Source organism: Cavia porcellus, unplaced genomic scaffold (assembly GCF_034190915.1).
Source record: "Cavia porcellus strain 051 isolate PalLab524CR breed Dunkin Hartley unplaced genomic scaffold, mCavPor4.1 scaffold_18, whole genome shotgun sequence".
NCBI lineage: Eukaryota > Metazoa > Chordata > Mammalia > Rodentia > Caviidae > Cavia > Cavia porcellus.
Genome location: NW_026947501.1, coordinates 39,558,872 through 39,579,809, shown reverse-complemented (window position 1 = coordinate 39,579,809; position 20,938 = coordinate 39,558,872). Strand labels below are relative to the sequence as shown.

The 20,938-nt window shown below is 37.1% G+C and overlaps 1 gene segment (V, D, J or C); it reads left to right on the top strand.

Moving 5' to 3' along the window:
• Positions 1 to 20,938, top strand: part of LOC111756565 (immunoglobulin kappa variable 2-29-like) — a 160,980-nt gene that overhangs the window by 95,049 nt on the left and 44,993 nt on the right.

Below are 20,938 nucleotides of genomic sequence, written 5' to 3'. Positions count from 1 at the left end.
GTTTAGATACACTTAGGAAAAAAACACTAAGCAAAGCAGACAATTAAACAGAACAGAAAGTTAAAGATGCAACAGCAGAAAGATAACATGTCAACAATAAACCAATATATAACAGTTATAACCATTAATGTAAATGGTCTCAATGCACTGATTAAAAGAAACAGACTGGCAGAATGGATCAAAAAACAAAATCCAACCATATGCTATCTACGAGAAACCCATCAAACCCAAAAGGATGCTCACAGACTGAAAGTCAAAGGATGGAAAACAATACTTCATGCAACAGGAACAACAACAACAAAAAAAGCGGGGGTAGCTATTCTGTCTGCAGACAATGTGAACTTCAAACCAATAATGATCAGAAGAGATAAGAAGGTCACTACATACTGGTTAGGGGAAAACTTCAAGAGGAAGAGATAACTATCTTAAATATATATGGACCAAATTCCAGAGCATCCAGTTATATAAAACAAGTGTTAACAGAAATGAAAAACCAAATTAGCAGTAATACAATTATAACAGATCTTAACATATCATTGACACCAATGGACAGATCAACCAGACAGAAAATCAGCAAAGAAATAAAACAACTGAATCACACCTGTGAACAAATGGAATTGATAGACATATACAGAATGTTCCACCCAACAACAACAGAATACACATTCTTCTCAGCAGTACATGGGTCATTCTCTAAAATAGACCATATATTAACTCACAGAACATATTTAAATAAATGCAAAAGAGTTGAAATTATCCCTTGCAGGTTATCAGATCATAGCACTATGAAATTAGAAATTAATGCTAAAAGATACTGCAAAAATCCCACAGACACATGGAAACTGAATAACACACTCTTGAGTAATCAGTGGGTACAGAGGAAATTAAAGAAGAAATTAAACAATACCTACAAACAAATGAAAACACCAATACAACTTATCGGACTCTGTGGAATGCAATGAAAGCTGTCCTCAGGGGAAAATTTATTGCACTGAGTTCCCACATCAGGAAAACAAAACAAATACAAATAAATAACCTGATGGTACACCTCAAACATCTAGAAAAAGAAGAGCAAGTCAAGCCCAAAGCCAAAAGAAGAGAGGAAATTATAAAAATCAGAGCAGAAATCAATGCAATGGAGACTAAGAAAACAATCCAAAAAATCAATGAATCAAAGAGTTGGTTCTTTGAAAGAATAAATAAAATTGATATGCCCCTAGCCAACCTTATTTTAAAAAGGGAAGAAAAAGCTCAAATTCATGCAATAAGGAATGAAAAAGGCGAAATCACTACAGACCCTATAGAAATACAGAAGATCATCAACACCTATTTCAAAAACCTCTACTCTCAAAAGTTTGATAACACAGAAGAAATAGACAGATTCCTAGAAGCATATGAAGACCAAAGCTAGGTCAAGAAGATGTAAAACTTCTGGATAACCCAATTTCTATTAATGAAATTGAAAATGTAATTAAGTCCTTACCTACAAAGAAGAGCCCAGGGCCAGATGGATTCACTGCAGAATTCTAATGCCAACACTCCTCAAACTCTTCAATGCAATTGAAAGGGAAGCAATCCTTCCTAAATTGTTCCTAGAAGCAAATATTACTCTAGTACCAAAACCTTAGAGGACCCAACTGAAAAAGAGAACTACAGACTAATCTCCCTAATGAACACAGATGCAAAAGTCCTCAATAAAATATTGGCAAACAGGATTCAGAAAATCATCAAGAAGCTCATACACCATGACCAAGTGGGATTCATCCCAGGCATGCAGGGATGGTTCAACATACATAAATCAATAAATATAATCCACCATATCAATAGAGGCAAAAGTAAGAATCACATGATCATGCACAAAAAGCTTTTGATAAGGTCCAATATTCATTTATGATAAGAGCCTTGCAGAAAGTTGGAATAGATGGTCTTTACTTCAATATAATAAAGGCTGTCTATGACAAACCAACAGCCAGTATCATACCAAATGGCCAAAAATTGAAGGCCTTTACTTTAAAGTCAGGCACAAGACAAGGATGTCCCTTATCACCACTCCTATTTAACATAGTACTGGAAATACTAGCCAGAGCAATTAGACAAGAGAGAGAAATAAAAGGCATAAAGATATGAAAAGAAGAAGTTAAATTATCATTATTTGCAGATGACATAATACTCTACATAGAAGACCCACAAAACTCCATTGAAAGACTCCTAGATATAATAAATAAATTCAGCAATGGGGCTGGATACAAAATCAATAGCTTTCCTATACAGTAGCAACAAAATCACAGAGAGAAAAATAACAGAAGCCACACCCTTCACACTACCAACCAAAAAAATGAAATATTTAGGAATTACTCTCACGAAAGAAGTGAAAGACCTATACAAGGAAAATTATAATACACTGAAAAAGAAATTGAAGATGATCTCAGAAAATGGAAGGACATCCCTTGATCATGGATAGGAAGAATAAATATTGTGAAAATGGCCATTCTCCCAAAACTGTTATACAGATTCAATGCAATTCTGAACAAAATACCATGAACATACCTCATAGATCTAGAGAAATCACTCCTAAAATTCATCGGGAGCGAGAAGAGACCTAGAATAGCAAGGACAGTTCTAAGCAGCAAAGGCAAGGCAGGAGGCATCACAATCCCTGACTTGAAGTTATACTACAAAGCAGCTGTAGTAAAATCAACATGGTAATGGAACCAAAACAGAGCCAAAGATCAGTGGAATAGATTAGAAGATACAACCACAACTGCAAACACACTCAACCACATTATCTTTGATAAAGGGGCCAAACATGTTCACTGGAAGAACGACAGTCTCTTTAATAAATGGTGTTGGAAAAACTGGCTCTCCATTTGCCAAAAACTAAAACTAGACCCATGCCTATCACCATGTACTAAAATGAAATCTAAATGGATCAAATATCTAAATATTAAAACAGAAATACTAAATCTATTGGAAGACAAATTGGGTAAAAACCTTGAAGACATAGGAGTAGGTAGAGAATTCATGAACAGGACTCAAACCTCACAGGAAATATTTCCCAGAGTCAATAACTGGGACCACATCTTATTAAAAAGTTTCTGAATGTCAAAAGAAATCTCCAGCATAGTGAAAAGAAAACCCACAAACTGGGAAAAAATCTTAGTGAACTGTCCCTCAGACAAAGGACTTTTGTCTAAAATATATAAAGAATTAAAAAAAATCAGACCCCCAAAATTCAAAGACCCAATCCAAAAATGGGCATCTGAGATGAATACACAATTCTCAGATGAAGAAATACAAATGGCAAATAAATACATGAAAAAATGTTCATCATCATTAGTCATTAGAGAAATGCAAATTAAAATCACACTGAGATTTCATCTCACTTCTGAAAGAATGGTCAAGATCAAGAAAACCACCAACAACAAATGCTGGAGAGGCTGTGGGGGAAAAGGAACACTCCTGCACTGTTGGTGGGAGTGTAGACTGGTGCACCATTGTGGAGTTCAGTCTGGAGATTTCTCAGAAAGCTGGGATTGGAAGCCCCATTTGACCCAGCTATTCCACTTCTAGGCATATTCCCAGAAGAACTGAAAGCATCATACCACAGTAGTATATGTACACACATGTTTATAGCAGCACAATTTGTAATTGCCAGATCTTGGAAACAACCTAAGTGTCCATTAACTGAGGAATGGATAAAAAAAGTTGTGGTACTTTTATACAATGGAGTACTACTCAGCTGTAAAGAATGACCACATTAAGATATTTATAAATAAATGGACGCAGCTTGAGACCATAATCATAAGTGAAATAAATCAAACTCACATGTATAAATACAAATAGTTTCCCTAGTGTAAGAAATGATAAGAATACAAAAAAGTATGTGGTAATCATGATTCCCAATCATATTGGTTTGAAGCTATATAATGTTTTCACTCATTAATTGGAATGGTTTTAATCTGGGTTGTTCGATTTTATTGTCTGTGATAGTACAAATAGCTATTTTCAAGAAAACAAGATATCATAATAGCTAGTGCTGATTTAATATCATCTTGTTTTGAAGTCCCATCAAGCTGTTGTCCGTCTGTTTCCATTGGTTTTAACATGTTGTATCTTATTATATTTTACTATATGTGATAGTATAAACAAAATTTTTTATAGGCAAAGAGATAATATTATAGAAACTGTTGTTCATTTTCTGTTAGCTAGTCCTAAATACCCTGTAATACTTTCATTCTGGCTTCACACTGTCTTGATATGTTTGAAGCCACAGTATACAAAGTTATACTCAAATATTTCAAGGAAAGAGACACTATGGTGACTACTATTATGTCAGGTGATCTGGTGGTGAAACACAATGATGCTTAAATTGTTTGGTTCTGACCTGTGTTATTCTGCTGCTATGTCCTCTTTTATCTCAATCTCCCACTTTTTTCCTTTTTTTTAATTAATTTATTTTTTCTTTTTTTTTAATTAAGGGAAAACTAAATTAAAAAATAGCAGGATATATTATAGTAACTTTTTTGTTTTCCTGTTAACGTTATTTGAACCCTGTATTGCTCTCCCCATCTTGTTCTGACTCATTTTACTCTATTCTGTTTTGTTTGATAGTATCAAGTTTGAGGGTATAGGCAACCACTTTGAAGGCAATAATATTTACTATGATGCCCATTATGGTTTGAGTATTATCTTCTTTTGAAGTCCTGTAAGGTCTCCAATGTGGGTTTTATTAGTCTTGTTCTGTACTGTTTTGTTCAATTCTATTATATCTGATGACATAGGCAACTCTTTTTAAGATAGCAAGTGACATAATGGTAACCACTGTTGATCGCCTGGTATTCTGTTTTTGCATCATGTACTATGTCCATCCTTCTGTTCTGATTCTGTTTTGCTTTGTCACATTTGGTTGTTTTTTTTTTTCCTCTTCAAAAAAAGTTATCAGAACTGTAGGAGTAATATAACCCAGAAAGTATAATTGTTATGGTAAAAAAGAGAGGAAAAGAAAGTGATCTAAAGGATATAACTGCATGTATATTTAAGTGTGTAGGATAGAAAACCATATTACTGAGTTTTCATTGGATCATTGAACAGAACTGTCTGCAATCTCACTGTATGAATGTCCACTTTGTATGCTTTAATTTTGTAGTTTGGACAACTGTTTCTAAGATGACAATATGCAATCTATTAACTAGTGATTTCTTACTGTATATTTTTTTTCTTGAAATTCTGTATCACTTGTACCCTTTTACTGCTTTGTTCTGGGTTTTTTTCTCTTTAAGTAAAAACATGTATAAAGGATCTTAAATTCTTAAAATCTCATTCAAATTTTAATATTCACAGCCAAAGGACTGGGAATATAGCTCAGTAGCCCAGCGCCTGCCTGGCAAGTGTGAGGTCATATGAGTTTGTTTTCCAGTACCAATTAATTAATTAATTAATTAAAAAATATATACACAGCCAAGCTGTCTGTGGTTTCAGAAACTTCCTAACTTCTAAGGTCAAGAATATGAAAGCTCACTAATGTGCCCAAGTCAGTTTCTAACAAGTTCTTTTTTTGTTTTAAGCAGAAAAAACTAATAATAATAAAACAGTTTCAAAACAGGCATGATGGTGCATGCCTATAATCCCAGCACTCAGGAGGCTGAGGCAGGAGGATCATTGTGAGTTCGAGACCAGCCTGAGCTACAAAGTGAGCTCAAAGCCAGTCTGAATTGCATAGTAAGACCCTATCTCAAAAAGACAAAAAAATAGGTTCGTAGGAAAGTTATAATAATTAATACATTATTGTGTATCAGTATCTTTGTGGTAGCTATTCAGAGTATCAGATATAGGCATGATATCTTGTCCAAACAATATTACACAAACCTTTCTTTTCAATGAATTAAGAGCAACTAGCTATATAAGTATCTTAACTGTCTTGTGTGTATATATATATATATATATATATATATATATATATATATATATAAATTTCCCTTTCTTTCTTTCTTCTTTCCCCCAACACAGTTTGTCTTTTCTTCTAAATGTTTTTCCCAGTCCACAGTATCTGTTTAACATTTTGTATCTTATTTACACAGATTCTCACACTAGTGATACAATACAGTATATATGGGTCATATACTGTAAAACAATACATATATATGGGTCTGATTTATTTCACTTATGAATATGGTCTCCAGTTGCAACCATTTACCTATAGAAGTCCCCAGTTTATCCTTATTTCTGGCTCAGTAGTACTCTAGTATATTAAAAATAACATCTTTTTTATCCATTTCTCAGTTGAAGTGAATTAGGGCTTTTTCCATGATATAGTAATTACAAATTGTGATGCTATAAACATAAGTGCAAGCATATAGCTGTAATGTGATGTTTTTAATTCTTTTGGGAAGATACCAAAAAGGGGAACAGCTAAGTCAAATGGAACTACAATCCTAATTTTTTGAGGAATCTCCATGCTGATTTCCACAATGGTTGTATTAGTCTACACTCCTACGAACAATAGAGGAGAGTTCTTTTTCCACACAGCCCCACCAGTGTTTGTTATTGCTTGATTTCTTGATAATAACCATTATTTCTGTAGTGAAGTGAAATCTCAGTGTCACTTTAATTTGCATCTCTCGAATGACCAGTGGTGTTGACCATTTTTTCACATATTTATTTGCTGTTTGTATTTCTTCATCTGAGAAGTGTGCACTCATCTCAGATGCTCATTTTTGGATTGCATCTTTAAATCTGGGAAAACTGAGTTTTTGACTTCTTTATATGTTCTCAATCGTAATCCTTTATCTGAGGTACAGCTGGCAAACATTTTCTCCCATGTTGTGGGTTGTTTCTTCACTCTGTTGGTGGTTTCTCTTGCTGTGCAAAAGCTTTTTAATAAGGTGAGATCCCATTTGTTGATTCTTTGTAGTATTTCCCATAAAGTCTGGGTTATATTCATGAACTCTCTGCCAACACCTATGTTACCAAGATTTCTGCCTATTTTCTCTTCCAGTAAATTTAGTGTTTCTATTTTAATATTAAGATCTTGGATCCATTTTGACTTTACTCTGTGATTATAGACATGGGTCTAGTTTTAATCTTTAGCATGGAGAGAGCCAGTTTTTCCAGCACCATTTAAAGAGGCTATCTTTCTTCTATTGAACATATTTGGCTTCTTTGTCAAATATAAGGCAGCTAAGTATGTTTGGAGTTGTGTCTGCATCTTCTAATCTGTTTCACTGATCCTCAAGTCTGGTTTTTTTTTTTTTTTTTTTTTTTTTTTTTTTTTTTTTTTTTTTGCCAACATCATGTTGATTTTATCACAGTAGCTTTATAGTAGAATTTCAGGTCAGGGATTGTGATGCTTCCTGCCTTGCTTATGTTTCCCAGGATTGCCTTTGCTAATCTAGGTCTCCCGTTTCCAAATGAATTTTAGGAATGTTTTCTCTAGATCTGTGAGGTATGCTAATGATATTTTGATTGGGTTTTCAATAAATCTGTTTAACAGCTTTGGGAGTAGGGCCATTTTCACTATGTTGGTCCTTCCTATCCATGAGCCAGGGATATATTTCCATTTTCTGATATCCTCTTTTATCTCCTCATTCAGAGTACTGTAGTTTTCAATGTATTGATCTTTTTCTTCTTTTGTTAGTTGATTCCTAAATATTTCATTTTTTGGATGCTACCATAAAGGGTGTGCTTTCTCTAATTTCTCTCTCCATGAGTTCCTGTGGTGTACAATAATGCCATTGATTTTTGAGTATTGACTGTATTTGGTTACACTATTGAATTAGGTTATTAAATCTATAAGTCTTGGGGGTCAGGGATTTAGCTTTGTGGTGTAAGTGCCTGTTTGGCAAGCACAAAGCCATGAGTTTGATCCCGGGTACCTAATCAATTAATTAATTAATTAATTAAATCTATAAGCCTTTTGGTTGAGTTTTTGGGGTATTCTCTGTATAGTACATGTCATCTGTAAATAATCATAATTTAACTTCTTCATTTGATTTACCTTCATTCAATCTTTTGGGTAGACTGGGTGTTTCTTTTTATTAGTACCAGGGATCAAACTCATGGACTTGTGCTTAGCAGGCAAGCACTTGAGCCACTGAGCTAAATCCCCAGCCCTTTTGCATATATTTTCAATGAAGTTTTTAATCTCTTGGATTTCTGTTTGTATCTGTTTCATTGAGTCTATTTCTTCCTTATGTTGGACATTCATGGTTTCCATCATTTTCCTAAGCTTCTGTTTTTTTAAATCTGTGTCTGCTTTAATGTCTTTCATTTTGATCATAATTTCTTTTTACACCTTAGATATTATGATATGTCTTCCTCTTTCACTTGATTTTTCACTTCTAGTGCTATTATTTCAGAAAGTTCCAGTGGTCAGGTTCTGATTTCCTCCATCTCTTTGTGCTCTGGGTTTGTCCCGGGTAGGCTGGGTGTTTTGAGGTTATTTTGCTTCTTCCTCTTGTCATTTTCTATCTTCTATTTTTTGTTTTATTTTGTTTTCTTTATTGATGCTTGTATATTTTTATGTTAGATGGCTTTATCCCTGGTGTTGAGGGTTTCCTAGGAGATGTCTGTTCCCAAGAATGTCTTCTAGATGTAGGTGGCTCTTGGTCTCTATGTCTATCCCAAGAACTCACCTTCCCAATGTATTAAGAATGTGGAGTTGCCATCTATTTGACTCAAGGCTCATTCCTCTGATACTGGACTATAGTGTTGGTTATGACCTCCACAGTCATACATGGTTTTGTCATATAGGGGAGAAAAAGTGATTATAACGGGTATGACATCCTGGCAAAAGTAGTACAGTTAGAAATGACAACAGACTCAAGTACAGCCTGGCTACTGACAACTGTGGTAACTATTGGTACCTTTAACCATAGGACCAAGTTCTACAATTTTATACTACAACCCAACTTATGCCAGTAATGTGTCTGCAACATTTTCCCCCTCAGTAGAGTGATTTTACCCCATTGTGGGGGAGGGAGTGGTTAAGAGGGATAGGAGGTAGAATGGAGAGGTAAACGAGGTTAAATATAGTAGGAGCAAGGCTTGAGGGCACAGTACGATCATCCAAGTTTGGGGTAATTGTAGGACGTAAGAGGAAAAAGTTGGAAAAGAAAGCCTACGAGTACTAAAGTGAATCAGATAGAAAAAAGACAATGTTTACTCACATGAAAGTATTATAAAATCAAGTGAGATAGTTGATGAAAAAGAGGAAGAGGTTGAGTAGAACAAAACAAAAAGTAAGTTTAGAGAGCTAAATTGTGAACAAGAGAGACAAGAAGGTAGAAAAGAGAAAGAAAAAGAGAAAAAGGGAAAAGAAAAACAGGAAACAAAAATAGCCACACACACAGAAAAAAACAACAAATGTATAGAAAGAAAAACAAAACAGAACAGAGAGGAAAAAAGAAATGAAAGGACAAAAAAAGCAACAGAAAATAAAAAATAATAAAACAAGAAAGAAATAAAAACCACTAACCCAGCTGAATACTAAAAGAAAACTCATCTGACAAAGAAAAATAAAAATCGTGAGATTCCTCTAGTTCTGTGGTCGGTCCGAACCTGACCCCAGAATGTGTACTGTAGCCAAGATTGCAGGTGAATTTCTGCTGGGTGTGGGTCTGATCTCTGTTTCTGGATTTGGGGGATAGAATTAGTTTTCTGTGGCTGGAGATTTCCCCAGCCACAGAAAACTAAAAAAGAAAAAAGTAAAAGAAGAAAAAAGAAAAAAATTAAAGAAGGGAAGGAAAAGAAAGTAAATGAAAGAAAAGAAAAGGGGGTGGCCCTGCCCATCCACTTCTGTGTGTCTTTGTCCCAAGCACAAGGCTGGTTCATCCAACTTACCACTTGCTGGCTCACATTGTTGCTATTGCCTTAAACTTTTCAGCACCACTAGCCCCATCTTATCCATCACGTGAGCACCAGCCAGGTTCCTACTGTGCTGCTGATGTTCCCATGGGTTTCCAGTCCCTGACTCCCATCAACAGAGGAAGCAGGAGCCAGCCTGAGACTCGCTTCCACAAGTTGCCACAGTTCCAGGTCAATGATGGGAGAGGGAGCCAATCTTAAATTATCTTTGTATAGGACTCCCTCCACACTTGTCCATCACAAAGGGACAGTTTGCAATCCCAGCAAGACCCCAGTAGCTGTATGTTCCAGCAGACCTATGGTGTGGCATGGCAGTGTGTACATCCCTCCCCTAAACATGACATTATAGCACTATATATATGAAAATAGAAAGATATTCACAGAAGTAAAAGAAGAAAACTTTCCAAACATGGGAAATGGATCGGGCATGCAGTAATTGAGGCATATAGGACTCTAACTAGCCATAACCAAAGTAAATCTACATCCAGACATATAATAATCAAGATCCCAGAAATTCAGCACCACAAGAATAAAATATTAAAAGCTGTTAGAGAAAAGAGACAGGTCGCTTATAAAAGAAAACCAATCAGAATCACAGCAAACTTACCAACACAAACCATCAAGTCAAGAAGAGTTTGAAGTGTTTCAAACCCTGAAAGAAAACAAATTCCAACCCAGACTGATCTATTCTGCAAAACTGTCTTTCAAAATTGATGGAAAAATGAGGTACTTCCATGATAAAGCACAACTGAAGGAATTCATGACTATCAAACCAACCCTACAGAGAATGCTAAAGGATATTCTATAGAGATAAAGGTGACCATTGTTCCAGGAACAGCAGCTGAGGAGGATCGCCAAACAAGACAGGCACTTGAATGGAGGGGAAAAGTGGAGGGCCAACAACAGGAGGGTAGCATGGCATAGACAAACCAGTGTATGCTGATTGTAACCGTTAATGGAGATGGCATCAGCTCACCAATAAAAAGTAACACAGGGAGAGTGGATCAAGTAACAAGATCCATTGATACACTGTATACAGGAAACACATTTAACTGGAAAGAAAATTCATAGACTGAAAATCAAAAAAGAGAAAACAATTGTTCCATGTGACAGGAGACCAGGAAAAAAAGCAAGAGTAACTTGCCCATCAACCACAGAATGCATAAGAAAGATATTTTCATGCAGTGGAAAGCTACCCAGCTATAAAGCAGAATAATCTTGAGACTTTTGTAGATAAATGGATGCAACTGGAGATGATGTTCATGGGCGAAACAGTTTGAGCTCATTCGTGTGAACCCTGATATTAGAAACAGAAGGAGTTAATGGAATCTAAAAGCAAAATAGTTATTGTAAGAGTGATAGGGGAGGAAACATCTGGGAGGGAAAGGTGGTAAGTACTGTTAATTTCTTATTGTCTTGGCTTGAACTCTCGTATTGTTTAGGTTTGGCTTTGTTGTGTCTTGTTTTGTTAGATTTTACTTTGTCTGATGATATAGGCAGCTACTTTGAACATAATGGGATGTATTATGGTGATCATGATTGGTTTCCTATTACATTATTTTGAAGTCTTACAATGGTTTCATTTGTTTGTTTATTTGGTTTTATTCTGTTTTGTTTTGTTTGATTTTATTATGTGTGATGGTATGAACAGTTATTTTGAAGAAAACAAGACTTTATGGTAGCCACTGCTGATTTCCTATCATCTTGTTTTGAAGTCCTGTAATGCTTTTCATTCTTTTGATTGTTTTATATTATTTTGTTATGTTTGATATTATTGTGCATGAAGGTATGGTCAACTATTTCAAAGAAAAGAGACATTATAGTAGCCACTGTTGATGTACTGTTGTCTTGTGAAGTAATGTGTTACTTGCATTGCTCTGTTCTGGTTTCCTTTATTCTGTTTTTTGTTTTGTTTTGTTTTGTTCTCTTTAAAAAATTTAAAAAGAAAATGTTTTTATAAGCCAACTTGGATTTAACTTTCTTTCTTTCTTTTTTTTTTTTTTTAAACCGGTACCAGGGATCAAACTCATAACTGCCTGCTTGCAAGGCAGGTGCTTATGCCACTGAGCTAAATCCCCAGCCCCCTGATATAACTTTCAAAACTCACTTTTAATAACTGAAAATTTAACTACGGAAAAACATAAAAGCTAAAAACAGTGTATGAATCTTGTTCTTAAATTGAGTTTTGTATGTTTAACCACAAGCATTTTAATATTTTAAGAAAACTTCATTGTTTTACACATAGAGAACTTGACCTTTTAATCATGGCCAATGTAATAGCTAATAGTGGTTAATAATTTTCCAAATGCAAAAGCTGAGAACAATTGCTATCTGAAAGAACTGTATAGTGAGTTGGGTAATATTATAAATAATAATTCCATAGAAAATACAAAAAGAATTCATATGACTCTCTCTTGTATAACTGCTGACTGTGTGTACATAGCATTTAATGACGAGGTTGGTGTGTGACCTGAGTACAAATGAACAATCCACCCAGTGGCCAAATAGGGTTTAGTTTTGCCTCCAGATTTGCTGTCTTGCTAGGTAAGGTGGTACACACCTGTAATCCCAGTAGTTGGGAGGCTAAGGTAGAAGGATCTCTGCAAATTCGAGGCCAGCCTGGTCTGCAAAGTGAGTTCAAGTCCAGCCTGAACTGCAGAGAGAGACCCTGTCTCAAAAACAAAACAAAAAAGACAGATTTGCTGCCTCACCTTAGCCTTGGGTGCTTATGGAAGTCCTGATATTATGTGAGAGCTGACTGGAGTCCAGCAAAAGCTGAAAATCTCATTTGCAACGAAAAAAACTTAGCCATCCTCGTTTCTTCCTTGTAAAGGAAGGATTGTAAAGGGATTGTGGGCTTCATGAAAGATCAGCTCAGAGAAGGGACTGCAACGCTGACTCTGCACTAGGTAAATTAGCTAATTTTTCCCAAGCCTCTGATTCTTCATTCTGCATGTAGAAATGTCTCTCTTATAAAGTTGCTGCAATGAGTTAATAAAATTCATATATTAATTACTTAGCAAAACCTAGGTGTGATATATATTCTTAATATATACAAGTTTTTTTCTGGTTACATCCAGGTATACAGGAAGCAAATTTACACACGAGCTTCTGATGAACAATGGCTTTTCTATGTTCCTTTCTGTGTTCTATTCGCACAGTAGCCTGAATAATCCACAACAAACCAAAATCTCGGAAAAATAAAACAAACTCCCTCTTCTCCCCCATCAAAAAATAAACAAAAGAAACTCAAGTCAATCCCCTATTTTAGCAATTCAAAGGTTTTCATTTTCCTTGGAAATTTGCTGTCCTGGTTCTCAGGTCTCCTTGTATGGTTCCCATGGACACAGCCCAGGAGGACATGGCCAGTTCGAATGAGCCCACTTGTCATTATAGGGAAATATAGCCTTCATTTTACATAGGCCGTGAGCAGTCCCCAGAGATGTGTCAATAGGTCATGGAAGACGTCAGCAGGTAACAAGCAGTGGCCCGAGGACAAGAGCAGGTCACAGAGTGCATATGAGTATGTCACACAAGATACCTCCGCAAGCCACAAGCCACCATTTCACTGATCCACTTTCTCAGAAGCCCACCAAAAAACACTGTAAAAAAAGCCTCAACCTGGAAGAGACAGCTTCTCTGTTCTGCTCCCACAGAGAGGGCCTTCGCAGGTGTAGCAATAAACCTGCGTAGACTGTTGAATTTGCATCCCTTCTTCCTGCTCACCCATCCTTGGCTGCTGTGTTTGGACTCTAGTAGAGATGTCTGAGTCCATGTCCAGAGGGTCAGAAGAGACTGGTCTGGTTGGGATGAAAAAGGAGTGTTCTTTTCTTCTTCTTTGTTTTTTAATTGCTGTGTTCAGGATTGAACCCAGCACCCTTGCTTGCTAGTGAAACTATACCACTGAGCTCCCCCTGCAGCCCCAGAATTGGGATTTACTTGAGCTCTCCAAGTGGATTCAGTGAGATCCGCTCTCTTTCCCACTATCTGTGTTCCTTACTGGCCTCCTCTCCTCCCCTCCATCCACACCATGGGCCTCTTTCTGGAATTTACTGAGTTCTTCTCTGCTTCAAGTTCTCAAGACTCATTACTCTGCCACAGGACCATCACCCTAGCTAATCAAGCTTGAGTTCCTTTGCATGATGACCCTGGCCATGGCCTGAGACTCAGGTGTTCTTTCCCATCAGGAATCTGAGGCTTGGAGGGGGAGGAGTTTAAAGATGAAAAGCTTCCCCCTAACTGGAAGTATCCTCACATATGGATTTTACTGTTCACAGAGTCAGTCTCCTCTTTACCACGAATAAGAAAATCTCAGATATGTAAAAATAATTCCTGCCCTCTGTGTCCATGGTACTTAGGCCAGACCAGGGTGAGCTGAATGAAATGTTTGGCTTAGGGGTAAAATTTAAGGAGTTGCCCACAATTTGCTCATTCATATGAATAATTTTAAAAGCAATGTTTAAAAATCCAAAAGTATTACAAAGACCACCTCATTTTAAAAAACCAAAATTTTAAGTAAAACAAATCTACCATGTGAACAAACAAATGTTAGCAAGGACTGTTTGATATTGTGGAAACACGGTATTTGCAAAATTACTCAATTCTGTATTTTGCTTTGATGCTCCCACTAGATGCAATTGGGGGGCAAGTTGAGAGCAGTACTATAAGCCTGCAATGCAAGATCATGAGAGTAAAACAGTGTACACTACAGTTACTGTACCATGAAGGATGGCTTTGTGTTGTACTTGGTTGAGTACGGTGTGGTAAGGTAGATTCAAATGATGCCAAGATAGCTGAGAATGAAGCGCGATGAACTAAGCAAATGGCCTCTCACAACAATGTTCCAATTCATAAATTGAAAATAATAGGGCAGGAGAGCCAGGGATTTAGCTCAGCGCCATAAGCACCTACCTGGATACTGTGAGGTCATGAGTTCAATCCCCAGCACCAAAAAAAAAAAAAAAAAAAAAAAAAGAAAGAAAGAAAGAAAGAAAGAAAAGGAAAGAATGGGGCAGATAAAGTCAATACTTGCTGTTTAAAACTCTGAGATATTGTAATGCAGACATTGAACAAGGCCACAAGTGGGAGGCAAAAGATTTCAAGATATATTGAAAGATCTGCTAATAGCAAAATACCTAGAGACAATTTTGATGGTAATCATTAGTGAGATGATTAGTTGCAATGAACATTAAAAAAATAAAAGAGCAAGACTAATGAATAATCTTTTCTTGAAACTTGCAGTACATGAGTTTGACCAGCAGAAGGCAGAAAATGCCCACTTCTGAGTAAACCAACCTTCCAAATCTCCCGCCTGACCAGGGTGAGCTGTGATGCTATGTGTGAAACAATGTTTGGGTCATTTCATTTTTAAAAAATCAGTCCTAAAAGAATATTTCCTTTTCATTTAGTATTTTAAGTCTACATCTGAACACTAAGAAGCCATTCTTTTTTTTATTTATTTAAGGAGAAAAAGGAAAAAAACAGAAAAAAGGTACAAGTAGTATAAAATTTAAAAAACAAACAGTAAGAAATCACTACCTAATAATTACATATTCTCATCTTAGAAATAGTTGTTCAAGTTACAAAATTGAAGCACATAAAGAAGACTTTCAAACAGTGAGAGTGAAAACAGTTTTGTTCAATGATCCAAAAAACACTCAGTAATATGGTTATCTATCTTATACACTTAAACATATATGCAGTTATAACCTTTAGAGCACTTTCTTTTCTTTTCTTTTCTTTTTTGTAGAATAACAATTACACATTTTGGGTTTTATTACTCCCACAGTTCTTATTACTTTTTTTGAAGAGAGTAAAACCAAATGCGACATATCAGAACAGAGTCAGTCAAATCAAAAGGATGGACATAATAGACACTGTAAAAACAAAATATAAGGTGATCAACAATGGTTATCATACTGTCTCTTGCTATTTTAAGAAGAATTGGCAGTTATAATAAAATTGAACTAAACAGGAAAGAATAAAACCAAAGCATTGGAGACATTACAGGATTTTAAAAGAAAATAATAGTCAATCGGAATGGGCGTCATAATGATTCTTATTGTCTTCACAGTTATGCCTATACTTTCGATCTTGGTACTATCAAGCAAAGCAGAATAGAGGAAAATCAGTCAAAACAAGATGGTGAGGGCAATACAGGATTTCAAATCAAGTTAATAGGAAATCAAAGTAGGTTACTATAATGTATCCTGCTATTTTTTATTTATTTTTCTCTTAATTAAAAAAAGAAAAAGAAAAAAGTAAATAATTAAAAAGGGGGGGATTGAGATAAAAGAGGGCATAACAACAGAACAGCGCAGGTCAAATCATAACCATTTAAGCAAAACAGTGTTTCACCACAAGATATCCTGACATAAAAATAATTACCATAGTGTCTCTTTCCTTGAAATCTTTGAGTATAACTTTTTATACTGTAGCACCAAACATATCAAGACACTATAAAACCATTCAAGAGAATGACATTATTACAGAGTATTTAGAACCAATTGACAGAAAATGAACAATGGTTTCTATATAAACTCCTTGTCTATAAAAGTTTTTGCTTATATTATCATATATAATAAAATCCAATAAGATACAACCTTATAAGACCAATGGAGACTAAAGAATACACATTTGATAGGACTTCAAAACAAGATGATACTAAATCAGTACTAGCTATTATGATGTCTTGTTTTCTCCAAAATTGCTGTTCCTACCTTCCGATCTTCTCTGCCTCATTTCTGTTGAGCTCTTTTTCTGTCATTTGTTGTCTGTCATTCTTCATTTCATTTTCTGCTCCATTCATTGTGGCCTCTCTGCCATTATTTCTGGAATCTTGGTATTTTCTTTTTTTAGACTATCCTGCAGTATTCTCTGTAGAGTTGAATTAGTGGTTACAAGTTCCCCTAGTTCCTGTTTATCCTGGAAGCATCTTGTTTTTCCATCAATTGCTAGGGACAGTTGTGCAGGATATATCAATCTTGGCTGGAGGTTATTATCTTTCAAAGCTTGAATTATTTCCCCCCACACTCTTCGTGATTTGATGGTTTGTGCCGAGAAGTCTGCTGTAATTCTGATGTGTGTTCCTTTGTAAGTGATCTGTTTCTTGTCTCTGATGGCTTTTAATATTCTGTTCTTATATTGGATTTCTGGAATTTTGATTATTATATGCCTGGGTGTAGCTCTGTTTGGGTTGTAGGTGGCTGGTGTCCTGTATGCCTCATGTATCTGAGTATCTTTACCATTTGCCAAATCTCTTGGATTATTTCCGTGAATAGCTTTTGTAGTCCATTTGTTTGTGTCCCCACTTCTTCTCTTATGTTCTTAATTCTTAAGTTATAGATCCTCTTATCATCTTCTAGTTTTTGTATTGTTGCTGTTTGTTTTTTTGTTATTTTAAAGAAGTTTTTCATTTCATGCTCCCATATTACAAATCTGCCCTCCAGTTCAGATAATCTGTCCTTAGTTTCTTTCAAGCTGTTATGCCAGTTTTCGATAGAGTTTTTAGTTTCCTGGTAATCTCTTTGAACCTGCTTCATGTATTCTATGTTTTCTCTATCTTCTCCATCAAACAATTCTCCCCTTTTTTTCTGTTCTTTCATTCCACCATCTGTTTTTTCTTGGGCAGTGCTTAGCATTTCTCTAACTATTTTGCTTATGTCTTGCTTCAGGTCATTGATAACTTCATTCCTGAACTCATCTATGAGGCTCTCGAGATAGCGCTTTATATCTACTGGTGCCGTGTCTGCTATTGCGTGTTTCTCAGGATTGGGGTCCGAGGACCCTTTCTTGTTGCTCCCTCTTTCCATATTCTTTGTTCCTTATATTTAAGTGTGTATAGGAGGCCCAGCTTCCTTCCCTGTTGGCCACAGTCTGTTTGAATTGCGCCAGCTAGGTGTTCCCGCCCACTGCAATGTACTAGGGAGACACAGACCTGGGCAGCCTATGCTGGGCCCGCCCCTCCAGGTCAACCTACCGAAGGCTTCACCTCTAGGGTGCATCTTCAGGCGCTGGGACCTGAGTTGGGTCCCAGCCTATTGGGTCTCAGCCAGTGGCGTCTCACAGGCCAGGCACTCCCCACCTATCCCACTTGAAAGGGGAATATGTGACAGAAGTCACTGCAGCTTCTCGTTCCGGGAAGTCTGCCCGGTCTGAGTATGTCCTCTGCTGAAGCCTCCTTCCCTATGTAAGGGTACCGATTCGCTCACTCACCGCAGGTCCATGCAGGCCACCCAGCCAGTCCTGCTCCCAACTCCTTTCAACGCTTCCCACTCTCTGAGCTTTTGCGCCTCTCTCCCTGCTGTGCTGACCGGGATGCAACAGTGGCTGCAGATAATTCAAATCACAGTTTCCAGTGGCGTGGATCCAGCTTCCATGCTGAGACCTTATCTGTGCCTGCTGTCTCACCAGGATTGCGTTTCCAGATGGTTTCTCTTAACTTAGTTCGTTCCTGGGTCGGCAAAGAATATTCCCCCTTGCTTGGGACCACCTGTCCAGCACCATTCCTAGATTTCAAGTGCAGTTTCTACGAGAGCCTCAGAGGCTGCTGCTATCTATCTGCCATGTTCTTCCAGAATCCCTAAGAAGCCATTCTTAAAATACTGCCTTGGCCCTGGAACATCCTCAATTTCTTGGTTCCATTTGTCTTGGTAGCTGAGCCTTTATACACTGGGTTAGTTCTGGGCTCCAGACTGCCTTCATCTGTTAAAACTCTTTCCCTGGAGATCTCATGTCCTACCTCAAACTTTCCCCTCATAGCTCAGGTGTTTTCCTGGTCTTCAGAATCCCACATGAGTCTGCCTTAAGGACACGGCCAGCCTGAGGTCTGACAATATTTCAGAATTCTCCAAATCACTCCCAAATGTCCACCAACTACCAAACCTTTCATACAAGGGAACCGTTTAGAGAGATATCCAGCCCACAACCCCTATCATTCAAATTCTAAAAGTATCCTAATTATACCTAAATTTATCAGTAGTATGGATATAAGAATAATATTGAAGCTGTAACTTTTGTCCCCGTAAGTTAAATTTTATAACTTCCTGTTCCTGCAACATCCTGTTATGTCCCAGCAGGGCCACCAAGATACAAAACTGTCACACCTTCACAAAACTGCCTTATTCCTCTACCTGCCCACAAGTTCCATGCCGAAGACCAACCCCTTGACCAAATTTATAAAAACTGAAACCTGTCCTTTGTCCTTTGCTCAACCATTCTGGATTTCTCAGCTGAGCCAGTGTACACCTAAAAATAAAGTCCTCTTGTTTTTCCCCATTTGTCTCTCCTATCTCTTAAATCCTGCAAAAATACAACTCCTGACCTACTAGATGTCAGACATGCTGATTTCACATCCCCTGAAATCAAAGAATGAATTCCAAAAGATAAAGGAAATGAAGAGTAGCAAAGTTTACTGGGAGATAGCTCCTGGGAGACAGGAGGGGGCCTGGACGTGGGTTACCCCTGAGGCCCTTTGTCAAGGGTAATTTATATAGCAAAGTCACATTGTGGGTACAATGTAGGCCAAACTACAATCAACCTATAGGACTATAAGTATATATAACCACTTAACTAATATTGATCTAATAGGACAGTGATCCATGCACTGGGTCAAGACGCTTTGGTCACCCACCTGGGTGACTGATGTCTACCAAGACTTCACTAGATCAGATGATAAAAAAATCGCATCTCAAGTTATTGTTTATCCCTGAGGGAGGTATGTAGCTTGGTCACTGCATCTTTATCTTGATCCCTGGCCTTCAACAGATGCAGCTCCAGCCACAGTTGCTATGTGTTCTTAGCTTCTACACTGATTCCTACAAGGGCCTACTCTGACTCTCAATTAATTCCTAACTTAGCTGCCTGTAACATTACCCACTCTGGAGAGCTATCCCTATAATAGTTAAGGAAGAATTGGTGAAATTTCAGTCTAGCTGCTTCAAGCTAAGATAAGTCAGTGTAAGAGAGACAATCATGGCCTTCTCCAGAGAGTTCTAAGGGTCCTTGGACAGAAGTCATATTGCAGCTTAGAAGTTAAGAACTTTTTACAGTGTTGATCTAGTGGATCCCAGTATATGGAGTCTGGCACATTTGTCACTGGTTCCATTTGTACAATCACTTGGAGTTTGGCAGCCTCTAAGCAAAAATAAACTAATTTCCCCAAAATATTAAAGTACATACAGTCAAATCATAAGCACTAGAATGGAAAGGCAAACTGAGGAAAAGAGCCATGTCTATACACTGCTCCCAAGGGGTTGGAATAATGTCTGTAATCAGCTAGACCTCTCCACTGATCAAAGTTATCTATAAATCTAATTTTTCTTTTGTCACAAGTTGCTCCAGTTTTAGCTGCAAGAGATTGTTTCAAAGGACATTTAAGGAATTCAAAGGAATTTAAAGACACTTGTTGAGCTTCTAGAAGTATGATGGTTGCTTTCTAGCCTCATTAAACTATAACGTGGTCAGCTACAGGTGTAGCTGAAAGCTGCTAGCAGGGGTCAGTTATTGGAGTCCCTTTTCTGTATCTATCCTTCATTACTATAGTATTACATTTACACACTTCTTGGTTATGATTTTCTGGGTGTTTAAGACCAACTTAAAGTGAGACTTTTGTCAAACAAAATTAACCTCTTGTTATCTTATCAAGATCAGTTAATTTTCCTCAGCTGTTACTTTTGGACTAATTCATGGAGTCTCTGAACTCCTCTGTCAGTGTCAGTTGCCTAGACAAGTCAAGGGGCTTTCCGAAGAAGCATGGACATCTCTCTTTGGTCACCCTCCTTTTTGGCACACTGTGCATGGGTTGCCTCCTGTCCTCTGGAGGCCACCAATGTCCCTACTCATGAGGTTGAGTGACTCACCAAAGTTGTAGGATCCTGTAGAAAAAGTTTCTTCATGTCCTGGGTCCCTGTTGATCTTAGACAACTGGGGCCAAAATACTAGTTTCATTCTTAACCCAGTTATCATTATAGTTTTGGTCTCCCAACCTCAGTGGTTGAAAACCCAGAAGATGAGATTGGTTCCATCAGAATTATAATAGAAGTAGTAGGTTTAACTTTGGTTTTATTTAAATACCGAG